This window comes from Rhinolophus sinicus, chromosome 13, assembly GCF_057876585.1.
Source record: "Rhinolophus sinicus isolate RSI-liver-muscle chromosome 13, RSI-T2T, whole genome shotgun sequence".
Taxonomy (NCBI): domain Eukaryota; kingdom Metazoa; phylum Chordata; class Mammalia; order Chiroptera; family Rhinolophidae; genus Rhinolophus; species Rhinolophus sinicus.
The window spans coordinates 31,087,464-31,107,619 of NC_142513.1; the positions used below are offsets into that span (position 1 = coordinate 31,087,464).

Below are 20,156 nucleotides of genomic sequence, written 5' to 3' on the forward strand. Positions count from 1 at the left end.
TAAAGCCTGTGCTTTAGCATTCCTTTAGCCAACCTTCTTTTTAGGAAAAAAACAAAATACTGGCTTTAACTTACAAGACCTTTACAAGATCTCTGATTCTATAGTTACATTTAAAAATGATATTTTTCCTAATTTGGGAACTCATTTTCTTCAGAAAATCACTAACTTTTAAAACTCATTTTTCAACCAAAGTCCACAGACTGTTTTGAAAGAGAGCTGGTTCTAGTGTTCAGGGCATGAAAGAGCCAGGTGAGACTAAATACGTGGAAGAGTGTATGGTGTAGCTTCACGATTGCATGTTTGGCAGACTATGATCACCTTCCATCTACTTAGAACAAGAGCTCCCTGATAAACATTGCATGGGGCTACATTTTCTGCAGGCATTAATCGGGCCCTACAAAAGTGACACCCAAATGGCCAAGAGTGGCCTCCAAACTCTCTGGAAAGGAAACCTTAATGTGTTTCTCCAACACTTGCTTCCACTCTTAGGCCTTAGTACTTCACCTTCTATGACCCTGAGGAGTGTGATTAAGTGTGTGTATGTCTGTGTTTTTCTTAAATTGCTTATTGGACTCTCCAATGTATGTTAATTAACATGTTCAAATATTGCCTTGCATGGTCAAAAGAAAATTGGTGTCAAAAATCTGTAGGAAACAATCAAGCACCACAGAACATGAGTGCTTACTCAAGTTTGAGAACCCAGCATCAAATCAAGCAAAAGATGTTACAAAGAAGTGTGAGCTATGATCCTTATCCTCAAAAATATTTACTCAATGTTTCTGTGTGCTAGCCACTCGGACCAAAAGGGTGCCCTCTGAAGACCTGTCACAAGGTACTGGGGGATGTTGATACATAAAGAGACCAATGTAGCATGAGGTGAGAAATACTAGGACAGGACACCTGAGAGCACACAGGAGTCTAGAGGGGGCCTTGGCCCAGGCTACCAGCCTCCTCCAGGAGATGCCATTTGTACTGAACTCTGAAGGCTAGGTGGGAGCTGGCCAGGGAAAGAGGGAAGGGTGGGGTGGAGAGGTGACGTTATGGCAAAGGAAAGCACAGGGATTTGTAGGATTACAGTAAAAGTAAGTAGGTGAGCATTTTCATCTGGTTCACTCCTGAGGGAGCAATGATTAATAAGCGTGAGATCTGATTCCTTGGAAAATGTTAAACAAACTTGCTGCTACCTCCAGAAAGGAACACATAAATCTATTTGAAGGGAGTCATGTTTACACTTGTGATTAAAGCAGGCTAACCTTTCCTGGCTACCTTTTGTCTTTCCTTTTTGCTATTTATGAAATCTTTCATTTTCATCACATCCTCTGGAGGTTCTAGCTTAAGTGAACTGCGGGCCCAGAAAAGCCTGTTTGCCTATAATACCTGGATTTATGGAAATCGTAGATGTTTGTCAGCTACAAAAAAAGAAATCTCAAATCTGGGGGGATGGAAAGAACAGGAAGCTGGAGAGACTCAAGGCGCAAATTCTCTGTACACTCGTGTTTGCCAGGGCACTCCACTGGAGCATGCTAAATAGGAAAGTAAGAATCATAACCTTGCTTTCCAACATGGCTGCCGTGACCTTCTAGAACCATCTAGAGCTCTATCATCCTTAGATGGATAAGACAATATGTGTCCTGATTTGCTCTCTTTAAGAGCCTGGAGACACACGGATATATCAGCACATTCTGAGAGACACACACAAACTTGGTAGTGGCGAAGTATAATTTCCAAAGAGTTAAAACATGACTTTTCTATCAACATATAGTGAGTACGCCTATATATGTCAAAGGTTCATTCATGTCATTAATGAGAAAACCAGTGGGCTGGTAAAGTTCATTCACAGAGCATGTGAGGAACAATGATTTATATAGACAATCAGGAAAGGAATGCTAAAAAATTTGTTCAGTTAAGTATGAAACTGATTAATGTTCATAAGGCAATAAAACTATAACACTTGGGATTATCTTCTCTACCAAAGAGAAATCATTTACGTCTCTACAGGATAAAAATCATGCTCAATCTTCTATAAAGTAACATCTAACTTGACAATCTGGTCTCTAATTAAGAGAAAATAGTAACAACTTTTGGAGGTGATGGACATATTTATTACCTTGATCATGATGATAGTTTCCTGGTGATGACAAAGTGTATCAAATTGTACAGTTTAAATATGTTCATTCATTATATATCAACTATGCTTCAATAAAGCTGATGAAAGGGAAAGAGAAAAAGTAATAAACCAAAGAAAGAACAGAAAATTAGATAATCATTGGATGAGCCAATTGGTCAATGCTTCAGTGTGGTATAAAAGAATGCTATCATCCTTTTGCTTTGTTTCTAAGCTTTGGATAATTTTTCTTGACACTAATCAAAGCAATTGATTCTAGAATCAAAGAAACTTAGTTTTTGGCCACTTGTTAATTGTGTGACATTGGGCAAAATATTTAAAACTCTTCAGGCTCAGATTCTCCATCTGAAAAAAATACAGATAATAATAGACTGCTATGTCACACGCATATAACTAAGATTAAATTTTTAAAATGCATGCAGACTGCTTAGCAAAGCACCTGGTGCATATAATATTAAGGACCGTGTTTTTAATTGTTTGTAAGGAAGAAGATAGCAAAGGAGCCTGAATGAGATGATATGGTGGATAGAAAGACCATAGACCAAGAATGAGGTCCTAGATACTAAGAACTGTGTGATCTTGACCAACTTACTTTTCTTTACCTTATGCCTCTCATTCCTCAATTCCTCACCTATAAACTGTGATAACAATAAATGAGGACCAAAGTGGGATCTAACTTTTAAAGTAGAATTCACTCACCAGGCCTGAAGCAAGTCGTGATGGAATTCTTGCTTCTTCACATCCAGAATCTATTCCTAAGCTCTTAGGACTGTATGTCCACAATACTGTAACTTAGTGGTCAGTCATGGAGATCCTGGATTCAGGCTGTCTAGCTTCAAATCCCAACTCTGGCACTTACTAGCTATGGAACACAGGGCCATTCACTCAACCCTCTGTGCTGTGGTTTCCTATCTGGGAAATGGAGATAATAAAGGCACCCACCTCATAGAGTTGCTGGGACTATTGTAATGAGTTTCATGTACAAGGATCTAACCAGGGTTTCGCAGACACTAAGCCTCAGTTTTCATTCCAGTATTATCAGGGCCTGTAAATGAATGACTGAGCAGCAAAGGGTCCTGGACATTTAGCAAGACTAAGGAGTATTGTTGAACTTCTCAGAGTAATGAGGGTTGAAAATGTGATTTGTATATGCAAGACAATTCCCCGTTGTGGTGTCATTCAATAGTAACTCTAAAGGTATATTGGGTACAAGGTATATTGGGTACCAGCACAAGTTGTCTGGCAGCTGCATATGGTTTATGACAAAACCGTCTGTGATTTGCATGTCACAGACATACCTTGGGACTGGAGAAAAGGTCTTGACACCCACAAGGACCTGGCCAAGCAGGTTTCAGGGTGACCTGGCCAGGCTTTCCACCCCGCTAACTGGCAGCATTCCCTAAACAGGATGTGCCCTCATGTTCCCACAGAGCCTACAGATGGCTTACCACCTGCCTCTGGCAAGATGGCTCCTCTCTAGTTCTGGGGTATGCTCAGCCCAGAGCACCAGAAAATCTATCCCCAGAGAGTTCCTATAGCTGGCACTCTGGGTCCCCCATGAGGTCCCCTTGGGTTCCTTTTACCAGCCCACTCTGCAGCTTCTGCAGGTTTGGCTGCTAAAGGCAGCCTATGACTGTACCCATACAGTTGCCTGTGTGTAACCCCATAGAGGATAGCCTCGCCCGTACAGAGAGCCAGAAATACCTGGGAGCTTTTGTGCCCCTTTCCCAGTCAGTGGCTTTCACCAATAACTGACTGGTGTGGGAGGGAGTCCAAAAGCCCAGCTCCCTGGCCTTGAGGTGCATTCTGAGGTCCATTCTAAGGTGCATTTCCAGAGCTCTCTACAGGGTGAGCTTGGCTTCCTTGGCTTCCTCCCCTTTTTCACCTACATCCTCCACATCCTCCCTGTTCTCCCCTGGGAGCAGTCCCCCCAATAAACTCCTGCACATAGATTCTTGGCTCAGCGCTGGCTCCTGGGAGACACCTCCTTTTACCTTCACTCTCACTGCCAGGAGAGAAGTGTCTCTGCAGAGAATTTGTGGAATCCCAAAGGAGGAGGGTCCTGCTTTGAAGTTCCTACAAAACCAGGCTTACTTTGAGCAATTGGCCTCATCTTGACCTACTGGCTTTGTAAACACTTTGGTGGCAAGAGGAGAAGCAGTATAGGAAGCCTGGGGACTTGCCGTAGGTGGAGAAAGCAGCATTCAGAATCCTCCAAGGAAAATAATCATATCCCCAATGCAAGGTGCGAGCTAGTCAGGCCTGCCTGGAGTCTGGAACCTTTTTTTTAAGCATTGGGCTGTCCCAGAGCCTCAGGAACTTCTCCCAAAAGAGAGACAGCCTGCTCTGTGCCTCACTGATCTTGGAAAAGTTCCCTCAGCTTCCTCCTGCCTCTCAGCCACAGCAAGGGGTCTGAGGCTTCTGCTATTTCTTCATTTAAAGCGAAAGCTTGCTGAGACACGATGGGACTCCTCAGCACAAGCGTTTGCTCGCTAAGGGCACCTGAAATGACATCGAGGCATCGCTTCCCTAGAAGGTGTCAGGGCAGCCCGCAGCTTTGACTTTGGTAAGAGAAAGATCTGAAAGTTTGCACATTCGAGTTTTCCGGATTACAAAATCCAAATGGGCCTGGGGTGAGTCCAATGACAGAGACCACCAATCTGCCAGATTTCCAGAAGTAGGGATGGTCTCACATGGCCTGTTTGGTGTTGGAAAGCACTTCAAAATTTGATCGCTTAAAGGGCCGTCAAGTGATGTCTTCTCCCCTGAACACAGACAACATCCTTACTTCTTGTCCACCATCGTGCACGTATCTTTCAAATGAGCCATTAACTCCTTAATTAAGACAGAGGTTGGGTGGGAGATGGTAAATGGGTCAGGGTAAGCTCCCCCCAGTTTCTGGAACAGTAAAACACACACACACACACACACACACACACACACACAAACACACCTTCCTCTGCCTTCTCAGGGCTGTGGGTGGAAATTCACTGAAGTCAGCTATTTCTTTTTGTAACACAAAATCACTAGTGGTCTGTATAATGCCTGGCAATAGGAGATGCACAATAAAGGTTTCTCAGACTCAACAGTTAATAAAACGTAATAGTGCTAATGACAAAAACTCATTGAAAATAACTTAGTAGGTGTCGTGCAGGGCGGCCTGCGGGGTCTCAGCTCCCGCTCCCCACATAAGAACGCAGGACATGGTGAGGCCAACAAGGAACACCCACGGAGCCATAGGTAGGGGAGTCATACCACTATATTCTCACTGGAGGCTGGGTTGGAGACACAGGAAGCAGGAGCCACACTGTTCGCAACCCTCACTGCGCCGCTTGCAGGCTCAGCCACCATCTTCTTGCTAGCCCCCATTTTCTGCTAGCATAGCCACGGCAGTTATATTAGTGGCCAATGGCTCACTGGTTACAGCTGACGGCCAACTAGCCACAGCTGATGGCCATCCAATCACAGTTGACGGCCATTTACTACCTGAGCTAGCACCTTTCCACGTGAGGCCGAGAGCCTGGAAACTGTACTCCTGGCTCTGTCCCCACCGTAGGCAAGTCTACTTTTCCTGTGATTTAATAGAGGTATTTTATGAGATAGGAGAAGACTTGTGTCCTGTGTTCATTGAAAATGTTTGTTTTCTTGAGCATGATTAAAAATTCCATCCTCCTTTTCCTTTGTGTAATGTGGCTTTGATAACTTCAGGCTTCATTTAATGATTTTAAATAGGGCTATTAAGCACAGAACAATGAGACTATATTATTATAGAAATAATATTATACACACACACGCACACACACTGGTACCTTGGTTTTCGAACGTCTCCATTGACGAACATTGCGGTTTATGAACACCATAAACCCGGAAGTAAATGCTTCGGTTTTCGAATATGCCTCGGAAGTCGAACATGTCACACGGCTTCCGCTGAGTGTAAGATCCTGAGGCCTAGCTGTCGGCTGTTTTCAAACGTTTCAGAAGTCGAACGGTCTTCCGGAATGGATTACGTTCGAAAAGCAAGGTACCACTGTATATATAAAAAATAAAAATTGATCCCACTAAATTCAGAATTGGCAATAAGTCAGTCTGGGACATTACGTAGAAAACCTTTACTTCATAGAGAATGCGAGGGTGTATCCGATATTACAGAGAGAGAATAAAGTAGAACAGATGGATTTAGGCAGGCCTGTTATTGGCAAAGTTGCAAGCTGCTTGCAGACAGATTAACGCCATCTTAGAGAAGATGAGCTTTGAGTTGTTTTTCAACACCTAAGAGTTCTTACAAGTAAGTGAGAGTTAACACCAGAACTAGAGAGCTCTAAGACTTAGTAATAGTTAAAATTGAGACAAGAATACACGAAAATAGTTTGCTCAGAGTTTCAGTCTTTTTGATATGCTTCTGTGAGTCTCTCCACTATTACAAAATACACTGAACTAACCTACATATTATATTGCAAACTTCTTTGTATAATGAACTATGGAGAAAATATAAATTATTCCATACATGATATTGAGAAAAGGGGCTGTTTGGAAAAACATCAAATTAGAGCTTTAACTCTTTCCAAATACACACTAAAATAAATTTTAGCTGGATTGAAAAGTTAAATTAAAAACGACCATTGAGAAAGACTAAAAATGAATTTTTAACTATTTTTAGAATATGTAAATATTTTAGAAATAAAATTGAGAAAATCATCAGTTAAAAAGTGTATAGTGATAAGCCTTAAGCATTTGGTAATATGTCTCAGATGTCTTTAAGTAGAGAGCGTTTGGTAATATGTCACAGATGTCTTTAAAACACTTATTTTCTTTGATCTGTAAATCTCCTCTCAAAAATCTATTGTAAGGAAATAATCCAAGCAGTAAGTAAAGTTTGTGTATAAATATGTTCATGGCAGCACCGGGAGAGCTTTAAAATAGACCACTGTCTGTGACCCATTCTCAGAGATTCTCATTGATTTGAACTGGGGTGTTGATTGTGCTTCTGGGTTTTTTTAAAGCTCCCCAAGAGATTTAATTTTGCCCCTTACCCCTTTCCCCACCACTAGTTTTGAGAACCATGGGCAAAAGATTTTATTTATTTATTTTACTTATTTTTTTTAGCTCTTCTTCACTAAGTGCCCTAGGAGAAGCATGAATATCCAAAAGCACAAGTTTACCTGGCGGCTGCTACCAAATTTCTTTTCTTTTTAACTTTTTGATTTATTTAAGTGTGTTTTTCCAGGACCCATCAGCTCCAAGTCAAGTAGTTGTTTCAATGTAGTTGTGAAGGGTGCAGCTCACAGTGGACCAGGTGGGGATCAAACCGGCAACCTTGTTGTTAAGAGCACCCCGCTCTAACCAACGGAACAAACCAGTCACCCCACTGCTACCAAATTTCATGATGTAGTGCCCAAGGAGAAACTCACCTGTTTCTGTTATTAAGACAAATTATCCAAAATTTGGAAATAAGACAAAAGGATGAATGCATGTCTAATGGACCCATCCAATGACTATTTAATTCTTTTGTTTTTCAACTATTAACTTTTGATCAGGCTCCAGACTCTGACATTACATATTTGTTAACTTGGAGATTTTATATGATAAATAATTTCTGTCTAGTAGAAAATATAGCTATAAAAGTTACAGGGTAACTTTTTTTTTTTTTTTTGCCCACAAGATGTTAACTAGCTTTGTATCTAATTTAGCAATCTCATTCTAACATTATTATATATGAATTTTATTTGAACCAGCTTTATCATCTTGTTGGTTCTGTTATTAATATGTTTAATAAATCTTTGACATGTATTCACTCTATATTTTTATGAGAGTAATGTTTTTAACTTTTGAAATTGTACCTTGAAACTACTCATAATCAAACACACATTCAATGATGGAAGTGAACACAGGAAGCTCACATCGAGTGGAGATTTATCCAGCATCTTATCATTTGGCCACAGAAAGCTTCCTTCCTTCTGATGTCCTCAGGACATGCTTGCAGTGTGGTTTGTAAAATTCCCCATGCCCTCTGTGAACTAGGTCTAAACCAAAGTGCTTTTTAAATCCACTCCTTGATAGTGAATGTGAAACTGAGTGACTTCAGAAGCCAGATTTATAATGGGGTAGTTACAGTCACACTAGTTACTTACCTTAAGCTACTAGAGATTTGGGTAAATCTAATTTTATAAATCAGTCTTTTGTTCCCATCGACTTTCACATCATTTCAGAGACACTTTAACATCAATTGGAGTTCTTCTGCCATCAGCTGGGACTCCTGACACTTCGGCCAGACTTTTTAGTTTTTTTGTTCCCATTCTCTTTGTCAAGTATTTAATGATCTATAAAATGCTACAATTTAAGTAAGGAGCTTTGCTATTTAAAGAAACCCTGCAGTGAGTTCATTTTTAGAGCAAATAATTTTCCATGAGTTTCTTAGCTTAGCTGCTTAGTAGGTCGGTGCATATGAGTTTGTTTAGAGTGAAATTGTGTTTGTAGGTCCCGGCTGCTTCAAGAAAAGACATAGCAGAACTGTTATCTTAGGCAAAGAAAAAAAAAAGAAAAGAAAAACTGTCTCAATCAAAGGTAAAAATTATTAAGTCCAGGGTGAATACCTGTGTTGTTTGTTATGAGATTGTCAGATTAATCTACGAAATGACTGTTAGGTTGGCATGTTTGGTTTTGTCACCTCTGTGAAGCTGACTTTGCAAGTGAGTCATCTTCCTGAGAGTTTGTCCACTTAGGGAATGTCTTCCTCGTTTCAACCACAGTGGATCCTTTGATACGGAGAAGCAGATGGTGTGGCTTCCTGCCTGGCAAATCAAAAGGGACAAGGAGGTAGAGTTGGGTCCATCAAAATTCTCATCTCTGTGACTACCTAGGGAAGAAGGGGACACTGAGGAGTCATGTTAAAGGATTTGCCCCAGCTACTCAGCAAATCCCATTTCCCCTGGGGATTTACTGGGGGATTAGGCTTGTAGCACCAATACCTTAAATACACTTTCCTTCATAGGCCAGCGACCTCAACCTTGGAAAGGAAATTACACATCATTGGATCCAGTGACCCCTTCTCTTCACTGAATCTTGACCACCAGAGGCCACTAGTCTTTCCTTGTGTATTTCCAAGAACTGGAATTCACTTCATTCAAAGTTTCCAACCCAGACTTTGGACAGATCTCTTCAAGGTTCTTTAGTGACCCAAACTCTGTTTTCTTACAACTTCTCCCGAGTACTGATGGTTTTGTTCCTTGCAGTCTGTTGTAAATTGCCCTCTGCCAATTTGGTATTCTCAGTAAGTACTTAGTAGATATCTGCAGCCAACAGTTAGAGTAGGTGATGTTTGCAGGTCTCTTCTCCCGTGACTTTTAAACTAGGTATTATGTTACAAGGAAAACAAGCCTCAGGATGAATTCTGCCCTCCATGCAAACATTTATGACAAAGAGGGCACAATCCTAGTTGGACAACCTGTTCTACCAATGCCATGTCCCAGCTTTCTGTTCTTTCAGTCACTCTCTAAAGCACCTTGCATAAAAGGCTCACAGGTGAGGTCCTAGCTTTGGCATGACCCCAAGCGAAATTTTGGAATGTCCATTATACCTCATGGTGTGCCTCGCCTTAAAGCAAAAAAAGCTGGGCATCCATACTCCTGTGCCATTCAGTTGCTAGCTATGGATCTGCCCTGGGAGATCCAGGTATATGTGCAGCTTTCAGTGAATCGGATGAAACAGCTCTTAAGGTGGTCTTACGAAGAGCGTCATGGGCATGAGTCAGGAGTGGAATGTGCAGAAACTGGGGGACCACCATACAGAACAGTGAGGGAGATCCCGGGGGCTGAGCAGAGCATCAACAACATCCACTAGTGAAGGCAAGACTATCAGTGAGCCAGAATATACAGGGTCTTCCTTCTCACCATTAATCTGGTCACATGGGCACAAAGAGTTTGTTTCAATCAAAATGAGGGTCTTTCTGCCTGGTCTAGGATTCTTTCTGTTCATGGAGTCCTGAGTGGAATCATTTTATTTAGGCCATAATAAGACTTCTTTTTCATGTGGCCAAGTGTTAGTCCTATATGGATATCACCCTTCTCCCAGGAACCAAGCCAACTACCTTTGTCAATGTAACGAACGTCCAAACCTGTTGAGAATTGTTCTAAGAGTTTATTTGAGCCAGAGTCTATACCTAGAAGCAAGATCTCAACAGACTGAGATAAATGCTTCTCAGAATCAAAGTTTGCAGTTTTTTTTATGCATTTGAAAATAAGGAGGGAATGTAAGAAAGATTACATGGAGGTGGGGGGGGAGCAATGTGGGGATGGGATTACAAAACACTTATAATAACAAGATTATGTGCTCTGTTGAGGGGTCTAAAAGGGGGCATTTCTAAGTGTGTTAACCTAGATGCACAGAAACAATGGACAGGGCTTGCTTAAGGCAAAGATAAGCCTTCTACTAAAGAAGTTATTATATATGCCTGGGGTGTAATTACCCACCATGACCTGCCCAGTAAGGAATTTATGATCAGATCACCCTGTGAAGTTACTTTCCATAGAATGCCATTTTTGGTTCATACCTTGCAGACATTTTTGTCAGCTGTGTCCTAGACAAGATGGAGGAGGAAATCTGAGAGCAAAAGGCTCCTAGCCCGAGCTCCTACAGCCATTCTTTAGAGAAAGCCATTCCACTCCAGCTGTGAGCCAGATGTAGCTGCACTAACAGTAGCACTCAGTAAATATTGGTTAAATGGATGAACCAATTACTGTGGTTTGCTTTGACTATGATCAGTGTAAATGAGATGAGTTTCAGTTCTGCCCTCCCCTCTCTCCTGGTCAGTGAGTCCTTCTTGCTTCAGCTCCAAGTAAACAATCAGGAACTGTTGCATAATACAAACCTCAGTGCTAAACACCCATTTGGGCACTTGCAAAGCAGACAAAGGAAACATTGGCAATTTGAAAAGGGGGAATTTATGCATAATCAGTGTTGGTTGTGGCTGGCTGCCCTGTTGCAATTACAAGATGCCAACGCTGGCTGCATTGAAATGCCAGGCCACCCCAGACCCAGGTCCCTAAAAACCAAAAACCAAGCCAAGCTGCCTGTCAGCCATGCTGTCATTAATCCCAGAATAGCCCAGGGAAGGGGCTCATTGGTGAAGTCAGGTTTCCCTTCTCAAGAGAAACCATATCAGGACTGTATCTGTTTATATATCCAGGTGTATAGACATAGAGTCCCATTAAGAAATGAGGTGGGTGAGGTGGTTTGGAAAATAAATAAGCCAAGTTTGAAAGGAATTGGGCCCTAATGGTAGTCAGTGCATCCCCTCAGCAACATGCAGGGAGATGATGACAATTCTATGAGCTGGTTGAAATATCTGTCACTTGAGATGTTTCATTAGCTAAATTCTATACCATCAAATATTGAGAAGAATACGGTAGGGAGACAAGAAGGAGGCAACCTCAGATCAAGATGGCTTTCTAAATGCTACAGAACCATGTACTCAAATTTCTAGATGGTTTTATCGTAGCCTTATCAGTTTCCCATTGGACATTTGCAAAGCCCTTCAGCTCTACATGCTGCTGTGCATGAAACCTCCCATTCTGGGGGCATAAGAAGAACCTATGGTGGTTGTTGAAAATGCAAATTCTAGCCCCACCTTTCTAGATCTCTTTCCATAGGTGATGTGACTGGGAATCTGCATTTTAACAGGCAACTAGAAAGGATTAGATGCAAGGAAACCTCAGGCCGCGCTACTGAGAAGCCAAGTTACGAGCACCTGTGACTTATCCATGAACCAGATAATAGGCGTAAAATGGATGTAAGATGGCAAATCAGTTCATTCATGAGCTATTTATTTTTCATGTTTCAAAGACAATCTTTTGACTCAACTAAGAAATTTATTAAAACCAGTAGTGTCCACTATAAAAAGAGGAGAAGGTTGAATTTCATGCACAAAAATGTTCAAAATGAAAGAACAGGGAACCAAGTTTAGTCTTCACTTTAAAGAATTTACACAACCATTGACACAAGATTTAAGAAACGGCCATTTTGAATAATAGAAGTGTAAACAAAACCTTGCTGCCTGTTATCTGCTAAAATTATTCTTTGCTCTGGGCCTTCGTTGAACATTAAGACATGCACTTTAGCTATCACCATTTTCAGAGGGAGAAGAATTTATTAGGACAATCTGTGGTTTCCAATACTCAAAATCCTCAATGTTTTCTCCCTTTTGAGCTCAAAGTATCTTAAAGAGCAAGTCTTAACCTTCACAGACTGTTATTTAGGGAAGATGGAAAGTCTCCAGTGTGCCTTTTCTGATAAGCATCTTCCCTTTGTTTTCTGAATGAAAGACTTCATCTCATGAAAATCAACCAGTGTGTCCACCTTCCGAGTGCAGGACACTGTTGAGAGACGTTTGGAAATCATGACACCATGGAGCTTTCAGTCCGCTGGGAAGGCAAAGGCTGCTGGAGTCTACAGGTCCTGTCGAATGGGCAAAGTAAAATAATGGCATGTGGGGCAGCAGCGGACATACAGGCACAGAGTCAGGCTCCCCGAGGTGGGACACTCAGCCTCTTCCATCAACCCCCTCTCTGATCTTGGTTGGTTATCAAGTCAACTTGTACTTCATTCTTTTCATGCTTATTATGGAGATAATGTGGTTTAGAGCAGCAAATCTCTAACTTCTGATGCTTGGTGATCATGTGCAGTAGGTGGTCTGGCCCAGGAAGTGTGGGATGGAGACTAAGATTCCGTGTTTCTAGCAAGTTCCCAGGTGAGGCTGATCCTGCTGGGCTGGGGACAACATTTGCAGTAGCAAAGGTTTGGGGTTCCTATATAAACCCCCCCCCAGTTTTATATAAAGTTCCTGGTTTGATTCCAATTATCACATAGAAAGTGCTCAACAAATGACTATTATTGTGCATAATATTTTGGTATAGAACGTTGAAATAAATTCAGCTGATTTTTCTTACTCAAGAAAGGCTGTTTCAAACCTAGAGTGACTTCTTATTATTCAGAATAGAAAATGCCCCCAACTCACTTGAGGAATCTTAGGGACTTGTTTCAGCAGCTGTCACTGTGCTTCGCTATTCCTTAGAGTAGGCATTTTGGGTCTTACAGTTCCATTAACTTCAAGGAGAAATTTCATCCAGTGTTAATAAAGTACTGCCTCCATACACATCCAATTGCTGACTCCTTCTAGAAGGTAAGGACAAAAACACAAGGAAAGCAGGTGACTGCCTCACTGTTGGATTCTGAGTCATAAACCAAATGAGAGCTCCCACAGCTTAGGTGCGTAATACTGGTTTACTGTTTTTTCTTTTTGTTTGTTTGTTTTTTGTTTTTTTGGTTTGTTTTACGAAGATGAAAGGGATATGTCTAAGACCTAAATCTCTGTCCCTCGAGTTTGACCAAAGTTGTGCAACATAATAACAGTGAAATGGGATACAAGAGTACAATACTAATCTTTAATATTGATAAAAGCTACACTCCACCATGAGAAAGTAGCAATCATGGGCCTATATATATGAGAATGCAGCTGCAAAATGTAAAAAGGAAAAATGGGCTGAAATATAAGAAGAAATTGGTAGAGCTACAATTACTATGGGAGACATGAATACACAGAAACCAATAGATCAAGTTGCCTAAGGATTTCACGGAGTTTAAATAACAAATCCTCCTTTTCAGCTTGATTTGATGTAGGTAAGGAGCTAGATAGAGTCAAAGATAGAATAGACTTTCTCTTCAAATGCAAATTAAACATTCTCAGAAATTAACCATGTGTTAGGTACAAAGGAAATCTCACCAAATTTCAAACACAAAAAATCATGTGGGCCACCTTCACTGGCCATAATGAAAACAAAATTAGAAATTACAAAAAATAAAAAAAATAATAAACCATATTATATAAATTTTAAATCATACATTCAAATAACTCTTCAATTACGGAAGAAATTAAAAATAAAATTTAAAACTATTTAGAAGTAAATAACAAAAGCCATATTATATTCCAAAACCTATAGGATAGGGCCACTATAATACAGAGGACAATTTATAGCAATAAATATATTGTACCAAAAACAAGAAAAAGGTAAAACAAATTAATCTTTCATCATTTCAAGAAGATATAAAAAGAACAACACAATAACACATCTGAGGGAGAAAAGGGAAATAAGACTAAAGACAAGGAAGAAAAAGGGCTGGAGATTAAAAACATAGGTGGAAATGATAAATAATATCAAAAGCTGGGAAATACTGAGGTGTGCCTACACTCTGTATTATTTTCCAATATATAAATGAAGCTAAGAATAAAGTATTTCCAGTCTTAAATTAAAAGACAAGGGGCAGCCGGATGGCTCAGTTGGTTAGAGAGCAAGCTGTTAACAGTGAGGTTGCCGGTTCGATTCCCACATGGGCCAGTGAACTGCACCCTCCACAACTAGATTGAAAACAACGGCTTGAGCTTGGAACTGAGCCACAGGTGGACGGCCAGTTGGCTCCGTGGTTAGAGCGTGGTGCTCATAACAGCAATGTCACCGGTTCGAGTCCCACATGGGCCAGTGAGCTGTGCCCTCCACAATTAGATTGAGAAACAACAACTTGACTTGGAGCTGCGCTGCGCACCCCCACAACTAGATTGATAAAAAACAACTACTTGACATCCTGGAAAAACACACTGTTCCCCCAAAATTCCTCAATAATAATAAAAAAATTAAAAGATAAAATATCAATGCATGTTTGATAAGAAATATTCTTTGAAAATAAGCCAAATTCCTGATCTGAAATTCATATGTGTGTGAATGGAGAGTTACTTCTAAGCTTGTTTTCTAATCTACAACATGGGGATGGTAATAGTATGCACACTATATATAATTTAACGTTTATGTAAGTTATTATGTGAAAAGCACTTAAGAGTGCCCTGCAGAGTAAGCCCTCAATAAGTGTTGGTGTTATTTTTATTAATAATTAAGGAGAATTGTCCTACATGGTTTATAAAGTCCCTTTGTTCTTCTTGGGGCTTTGTTGAATATTGTGAGTCTTTAATAAGCTTCTGTTGAATTTTGTTGAGTCTTTAATAAACTTTTGTTGAATTCCACCAGAAAGCAGGCAGGGTCTACAGGAGGGGAGATCTACCCTGCAGAAGCTTTGTTTAAATGATTAGCAATGTGGGGAGACATCAAGATGTAGGTTTCAGCACTCTGTGATAATTCAGCCGATAGATGTTCATATGCTCATATATAGTAATAGGTTCGTTGGGGTTTTTTTTATTAACTAAAAGATGAAACATGGAGAGAATTACACCTTCCCAAGATGTTCCTGCCCTGTGACACCTGGAATAATGGCCAATGTCCCCAGCATAGTAGCCATCTATGTCTCTGTCCACCTGATATATCAAAAATACACACCCCTTATTACCACTCTCATCTCTTCTTCCTGGGTCCTAACCTCATATTTGAGTTCAGACACTACATCAAGAAAGCAGTCTCAGCCGAACGCATGTAAATAAATAAACCCCTTAATGAGGGAGAGAGGGCTATCTCTGGAATCCATCTGCCCTGTGTCTAGTGTGAGGCTCAAGTAGACTTGGATGCAGCATTAGAGAATGAAAAGCTTTACAAATTATGCCTGACATCGTAGAATAACTGCAGCCAGCTCACTTTGTACTACATACCTTGAAAGCGACAGACCCTCAGGTGTTTCTATCTCTGACATGGTGCTGCTGGGGCTGGGAACCTTGGTCTGCAGGTGGTCATGGAAATTAGGAATCTTTGTGAGGGCTTGGCAGGCACCCCAGAACTTCACGATTAATCCCATGGATTAAATCTGATTTGTAGTCCTAAAAACCTGTAAGGATAGTCAATCAAAGGTAAATTCATTTTTGTATTTTACTCCATGCATCCTCTCTTGTTTTAAAATATGGTCTAGGAAATATGAACCCCATTATGGGAAGCTCCATGAAAAGGGAATTCTACAGACAAATACAGACAGAACAAAAAACACCACACACTGTGCCTGTCTACAGGAAATGTGCAATGCTTTGTGGATATGAAAGTCTGATAAGGAATGCTTAAAGGATTTTTTGTTTAATTTTATTTAGCCCAGGGATCAGCAAATGTTTTCCAGAGAGTAAATATTTTCAGCTTTGAGGGCCAACGGGTCTCTTGCAACCACTCAGCTCTACCATTGCAGCCTGAAATAAGCCATCGACGATAGTGGAACCAAGAGGCATAGGTATGCTCCGATAAAATGTTATTTATGGACCCTGAAACTTGATCTCATATAATTTTTCACATGAACAAAGCATTCTTCTTTGAATCTTTTTGACCATTTAAAAATGTAACAACCATCTTTTGATCATGGCCAATATAAAAACAGACAGTGAGCTGGATTTGGCCACAATTCCCTGAAGTCTCTGGTTGAGCCCACTGTTTCCTCACTCTGTATGACTACAGAACCTTCCTGTCTCCCCACCTGGTGACATTTATTAACATTCCACGAGAGAGTGTCCTATAGACAGGAGCTCCGACAAGTGCAGTCTGTGGACCAACAGCATCAGCATTGCCTGGGGGCTTGTTAGAGATGCAGAACCTGGTACCCCATCTCGGAGCGACTGACTCAGAATCTCTGAGAGTGGAAGCCAGCAGTCTGTTTTAATAAGGTTTCTGGCGATTCTGAGACCTGTTGACGTTTTAGAAGCACTGCTGTAGACCATATCTGGAAAATTGCTGATTTGGGAACATTAAATGCCACCTGCGGGTGTCAGAACTGTTCTTTCAGTCATTCATTCAATAAATCAATTAACATAAATTGAACACCTACTAGGGGCCAGACCCTTAGCTAAATACTGGTGATTTGAGATAATTAATAGAATGCTGTTGGGCCTTAGTGGCCCGGGAGATTGTCTTACATCAGAGCCCCAGGGAATAGTTTTGAGTGGCTCTGCTTCTTATTTCCTCACTTACTAAGCAGGCTTTGCTGGCTGAGGCCACACTACCAGCTCAGGCAATACACAGGATGGAGGTTTAATGTGCTAACATGAGTGAAGTGTTCCATAGATAATAAATGCCAGTTCACTATTAACATCCTTTCAGCTACTGAAATTACCATTAATCAACATTATTATGCCTCTCAGATGCTATCTCCTCAAATGTTAATATGCTTGGGTTTGGAGTTTATGGGATAATTTAGAAATCACTGGCATTAACCATCCTAACAGAGGACCTACAGGTGCGCTCCATGTCTATTCCCCCTCCATCCTCACTAGGTGAGGGAACGTTGTTTTTACAGCTTAGAAATGCTGTGCATCTGTCAGTCTCATCAGCAGCCTTCCTCCCAAATCACAGACATACCCCCACACTTTAGAGCAGGACAAAGGTGTGGGAGCCCCTTGGGGGAAGAGGGGTGTGAAAGTGGTGAACACAAGGGCATCCACCACGTGGCTTCTCTGTCATCACACCAACTGCCCATCAGCCAGATCCTTATAGGCTGCTGTCAGCTTGAAGCCATGGGGCCCTATCGCTGTTCACCAGGTGCTGAGAATAGCGACTTTGAGAGATTGCCAAGGAAACACATGAAAGTGAAAGGAGAGAGAGAGAGAGAGAACGCATGGATCAGCAAATAGACCTGGAGGAGTGGGGAAGTACAGCAGTATTACAGATCTGAAAGTACACAGACTTTTGCCTTCTAATAAACTGACCTATTGAAAGGAAAGATCAGGCTCTTGCTCAGACTGAAGGAAGAAGTTCCCCCTAAGGAACCCAGCAGCAAAGTATGAAGATGGAAAACAGGTCTCCACATGGTAATCCCAGGAGAGGTGCTGCTTAGAGACTGGAGACTCCGGCGCTCTGCTGTTTCCCTGGTTTCAGGCTTCCCCAGGTGCTCAGCACAGCAGCATCCTGCCTCCTGCCCAGCCGTTAGTAAAGGAAAGTTAATGAACAAATACTGGATTTGCTCTACTCTTAGCAAAGGGTACAATACAGGCTTATCCAGAATGAGCAGGGCTTTCTGAATATTAATCCCCCCACATCCTTACAAGCAAGTTTGATCAGGACTTCCTATAATATATTCCTCTCAGCAAGCCTATGAGACTGGTATTATTTACCCTATTGAGAAAACTGAAGTTCAGAGACGTTGATAAACTTCCCCAGAGACATCCAGGAACTGAGTGCCAGAGCCAATAGCCCATCCAGGTCTTTCTGACATCCAAGTCCTTATCCACTCCACTAAGATATGGCCCACAATTGACTCAACGTTCCCCTTGATCACCATTTTATTCTAGAAGGTAGATCCCAGTCACTCAGGGGGACATTGGAAATTTGTTTCTGCTCATCTAAGGGTTCAGGAGTGATTTGGTATAAATTCCTTCCAATTGCTGTTTTCCAGATCTCTTAATTTCTAAAAGGAAAGCCTGTATTTTAGCAAAGCACAAGGCATTTAAAAAGCTCTGCATCACATCATAAGTACACATATTGGTGGCCAGAATAGGTGTGAGAAAATTAGCAGGCTCATGGTATGATGCCCAGTCAATATTTTAAATGACTGCCCATAAAATTAACCTACCATAGTGTACTACCTTGTGTTTTAATGCCACTAGTAGCACGCAGCCCCGAAGCTTTTCTCCTTCTTTTTTCCTATGATTCATACATGATGCGCAAGAATCACTGGGTACAAAAGAACTAGAAATCTATCATCTCCAAAGAGATTTTACTTAAGGATTCCTCCTACCTGGGAACTCTGAATTGTCTGAGTTACTTCACAAGAGAGGTAAATGTGGAAGATTCTAATAATATATACTAAATTAAAGTCCCAGAGGAATTCAACCTTAGCTGTCAAGAAAGCAATGTAGCAGTGGGTCTGGGAGACAGGGGCATAGAGGCCTCTCCCCAGGCCCACATTGAGCATCTGCCTCTGTGAACTTTGGTTCCTTTGCCTCCCAATGAGTATGTTCCTGATGGTTGTTTGTTTGTGTTTTTTGTTTGTTTGTTTTTTTGATGCAGAGTTTTCATTTTATTCTTGTAAAAAGAGTTTCTCATACAAATCATAATAGCAATAATAATAATAATGATAATAATAATGTAATAATAATAGAAACATGGTATTGCCCCCAAAGCCCTAAATCTAATTTCTCTACCAGCTTCAGTTTTTAATGGAAGGACAGACACAAATGTGTTTTTCAGTTAGGAAATCATGCTTCTATGCAATGTTTCGATTCCATTTTAAGTTTCGTTAGGCCTTCATTAGTCAGTGTAACACCAGCTGCTATAACAAAATCAAACAAATCTCTCACATTTCAGTAGTGTAGAACAATAAAAGTGTATTGTTCTCATATGAAGGTTCAGGTCTTTCTCATCAGCTATAAAGTTTCCTCCAGGCAAGGATTCAAAAGGCCCAAGTTCCTATTCTCTCATGGCCTGGCCTTCCTCGAGGGCCCTGTTTTGGCTGGCAGAGCAGGAAAGAGAGGACGTGGAAGAAATGTCTGCTTCTGAATTGCCTTAGTCTGGCAGGTACACACATTATTTTGACCACAACTCATGAACCATCTCTAGCCACATAGAACCACCTCTTTGCAATGGGAACTGGAAATTTAATTCCCGACTGAGCATTCATTTCCCAGAGACTGTGCTCTACCATGGAAGAGGGAGGATAATTTCTGGTGCATGGTTGGCTATCTCAGACACAAGACAAGAGCCCACCTTCTACAATTGTGCTACTCCCAAAGAAGTTTTCGTTATATCAAATACTTATCTTCTTTAACCCTTCCTCAAGCCTTTTACCCCCTTCCCTCTGATTGTCATTCCAGGGATGTGACTTCCTCAGGGAGGCCTCCTATGACCCATGGCACCCATGGTACTCGTATGTCACCAAATATAATTAGCTTCACGCTGAATAATCTAATTTCCTCATTTCACTCCCATCTTCCCAATTAGACTGTAGTTCTGTGACAGCAATGAATTTGCCTGCCTCATATATCACTATATTTTTAGTGCCTAACACTGTCCTGGCATATTATAGTATTCAATAAATATTTGAGAAGAAAGGAAGGACAGGAGAAAGAAAGGAAGAA

The 20,156-nt window shown here is 41.1% G+C and overlaps 1 protein-coding gene across 4 annotated transcripts in view; it reads left to right on the top strand.

Annotated features, from left to right (window-relative positions):
* SNAP25 (synaptosome associated protein 25) overlaps positions 1-20,156 on the top strand; it is an 80,743-nt gene that overhangs the window by 30,014 nt on the left and 30,573 nt on the right. The window contains exon 2 of one of the 4 annotated variants that reach the window (XM_019734893.3): positions 16,191-16,324. The exons of the other annotated variants lie outside the window; for them this stretch is intronic. The gene's annotated coding sequence lies outside the window, so the exon portion shown is untranslated. The remainder of the gene's footprint in view (positions 1-16,190; positions 16,325-20,156) is intronic. 4 annotated transcript variants of the gene reach the window in all.